Raw genomic sequence first — 3,413 nt, forward strand, 5'->3', positions numbered from 1 at the left:
GGGCTGCCCGGGGCTCCCAGAGCCAGACAGCCCGCAGCAGGGGTGGGGTGGGCTGAGGCCCCAGGGGAGGTGGAGTTCGGGGGCGGGAGGAAGAAAGCAAGCGCAATGGGCGGCCGGCCGAGGGGGACCCGGCGCGCACCGAGGGCGGGAGGGAGAGGGGACCCCGGAGTCGGACGGGCGCTCCCCCAAGGGGAGAGGAGAGCGGACAGAAGGAGGCTCAGAGGGGAGACCCGGAGAGGGTGACCGAGAGGGAAAAGACCGACATAGAGAGCAGGGGGTGGGGGTTAAATGGAGGGACAGACGGACAGAAAAGGAAGCATAGAGGGAACACACAAAAGGACAAGGGAAGAAACCCGGAGAAAGACAGGCATGGAAGAGGAGAGGAGAGACCCCAAGACCGCCGGGGGAACGGAGGAGACCGAGGGAGGGCGGAGGAGGCAACGGGACAGCAAGAAAGAAACAGACAGATCAAAAGAAGGAGAATGAGGGAGGGACTAAGGGACAGGAAGGCTGAGAGGCAGAGGTGGACGCAGAATGGACACCGGAGAGAGAGCGGGCGAACTGGGGGTGCAGCCGGCAGGGAGGGAGCAAGACAGAGGGAAAGGGAGGATGGAGACGGCTGGAAAGCGATGGACAGATGGACAGTCAGACGGGATGCGGAGGACAGATGGACAGACACAGAGGGAAGGAGATGGATGAGAACCAAAGGGAGGGGACACCAGACCTGAGACGTGATCAGAGCGGGGTCCAGGAGAGGAAGGGAAGCCGGCAACACCCGAGGAGGTTGCAGGCTTCTGACCCTGGTGGGGACAGGCAGCAGAGCGGACGTGGGGGCTCCGGGAATGTCCCAGCGACCCTGGCAAGCCCACCCCTCCCCCTCCTGCTCCGCCGGGTGTCTGGAAGGGGCTCTCCCACAAAGCCGAAGTCACAGTCTCTCCTCCCACATCTTTAGGGGAGCTTCCTCCCTTTCTGCCCCTGGTTGGGGGAGGTGGGAGGAAGAGGGTCCTGCCTGCCCCTGCGGTTCTCTCTGGCTTTCTCTGGGCACCCCCTGGCTGCTGCGCTGGGCTCTCCGAGGTCTGTGTCTGGACACGGAGTCTACTCCTGGGAGTCACACCCTGAGTGAGGGTGCCAGGCCATTTCAACTATTGTGCAGTTGGAGCTGAGCAGTTTTTCACGCCCCCCGCCCCCTGCTGGGCCCGGCTGTCCACGCCCCCACTTGTCTGTGGGTGTCTCTCCCACGCTTTGGGGGTCCTTCAACCCTGTTTGACTGTATCCTGCATGTGCTTCTCCCCACCTCTGCCTCCTCTCTGCTTGTGTGCGTCTCCACCCCCAGCCCCACCCGCTGGAGCCTTGTGCTGTGTAACAAACCGAAGGTGGAGCCTGTGATGGGGGGGCTGGGCTGCCCTACGGAAGAAGCCCCCAGCCCAGAGAGGAGAGAGCCCACGGGAACAAACGGTCATCTGCCCTCAGCTGGGCTGCCCTGCGGAAGAAGCCCCCAGCCCAGAGAGAGAGCCCACGGGAACAAACGGTCATCTGCCCTCTCCCAGGCCCCACCTAAAGACATATTTGGAAGGCGTCCTGGGAGGTGCCCCCACCGCCCTTCGCCTAACATTCATTCACTTCTATCCTCATGAGGACACCTACCTAGGTAGGGGGCGAAAGGGGCTCCAGAGCCCCTCATTCCTGTGCCCTGACCCTTGAGAAGTGGGAAGAGCCTAACCCTGCGGGTGCCGTCTCAGTCCTCCTCCCTGGAAGGATGCAGATTGGCCCCCTCTGGCCTCTGGCTTCCTGCCTTTGAGGCTGTGCCACCCCTGCACAGGGGTCCCTCTGTCATCACTTCCTCAGAAGGGGATGTTCTGCTGGGCCAATGTTCCTGCAGACCCCCGGGCACGCGATGACTGGCTCTGGCCTCCTGCCCCCACCCCACACCCCCCATTCCACCTTCCTTTGGGCAGCTGTAGGGGATGATCTACTGACCTGAGCAGAAATGATCACCCTGAAAAGTGATGCCACCTGCCGTGTGTATGTGTGTGCATGCATGCGTGTGCATGCATGTGTGCATGCATGTGTGTGTGTGCATGCGTGTGTGCATGCATGTGTGTGTGTGCACGCAGGTATTTTTTTCTGTGTTTCTCTTTAATGCCTCTCTTCCTTTGGGGGACTAGGGCAAGTAGGGAGGAGTCCCCGGGCGAGCAGTGGTTCTCTTAGAGAGGCCCCCCCCATGCAAGCTTAGAACCCCAATGCCAGCCAAGGAAGTAATTCAGAGTGGACATTTTATTTTTATTTTTTTATTTTTTTTAGGCGAGGCAACCCTTGGTTGACCTCACAGATTGCAAGGACCTTGTCAGCTTATGATCCCTTATTTTTTTATTTTTTTCGCCTACAGCAACTGGTCTTCTTAGGTGGTCTCCCATCCAAGTACTAACCAGGCCTGACCCTGCTTAGCTTCCGAGATCAGACGGGATTGGGCTTGTTCAGGGCGGCATGGCCGTAGACTAAGAGCGGACATTCTTGAGGACCAGCCTAGGGGGAGGCCAGAGGCATGAAGAGAAGAGGACATTCTAGGACTTCCCCAGGCTCGCCCCTGGGTGACTCTGGCTGCAGAGAGTTCCTTGCGCTGCCTTTCTGGGTCCTTCTATCTGTCTGTGGTCCATCTGTAAGTCATTCATAGCTAGCTGGAAGTAACATAGTACGTAGACGAGCTCTGAACCTGAGCTCCAGTTTCTGCCACTAATGAGCTACCGAACTACAACAAACCTCCCTGGACCTGTTTCCCCATCTGTAACCTAGATTATAGCTAAGGTTCTTCTGATTCTGCTGTCCTGTGCCCCTAGGGTCCTCTCCCTGTCTGAGGGGTGTGTGTGTGTGTGTGTGTGTGTGTGTGTTGGGGTGTATGCACAGATACACAAATCTATTTTGCATTATTTTGCCCAAAACCTGTTCCAGACTGAAGGCGTATGTGTGTGTTGGGGGTGGGAGGTGGGGAGTGCCAGGAGCCCTCAAAACTTAGACTGAACTTGGCTTTGTAAGTTGGACTATGAGAACCAGTTTCGCACCTAGGAAAGAGGATGGGAGATCAGACCCATGGGTGAGCCAGTTGGCCCAGCTGAGGGGAGGGTTTCACTGCTAGGACGCGCCAGGCTGAGGATGTGGAAGCCACATGAAAACTCCTGTATTTCCACAGCCTAGGGACTGGGCGGGGTCCCATGTTCAGGTCACCTGCATGGGCCTCCTGGCTTGGCCTCTGCTCATGGGTCCATACTAGCCTTAGTTTCCCCATCTGTAACCCCAAAGGGAAAGACTTAAATTTCTTCACAGATCCTTCTGGCTCTAAATTCTAGAATAAGGGGAGTCCGGGGCGGGGCGGGGCGGGGCGTTGGAGCGATGCTTGTGGGGAGAGCATGACGCACAGA

The 3,413-nt window shown here is 58.3% G+C and overlaps 1 pseudogene; it reads right to left on the reverse strand.

Moving 5' to 3' along the window:
* Window positions 1-2,377: 2,377 nt before the first annotated feature.
* LOC112484271 lies at window positions 2,378-2,496 on the reverse strand (annotated as a pseudogene).
* Between the last annotated feature and the right edge of the window lie 917 nt (window positions 2,497-3,413).

Source organism: Pteropus alecto, unplaced genomic scaffold (assembly GCF_000325575.1).
Source record: "Pteropus alecto unplaced genomic scaffold, ASM32557v1 scaffold157, whole genome shotgun sequence".
In the NCBI taxonomy this organism is placed as follows: Eukaryota; Metazoa; Chordata; class Mammalia; order Chiroptera; family Pteropodidae; genus Pteropus; species Pteropus alecto.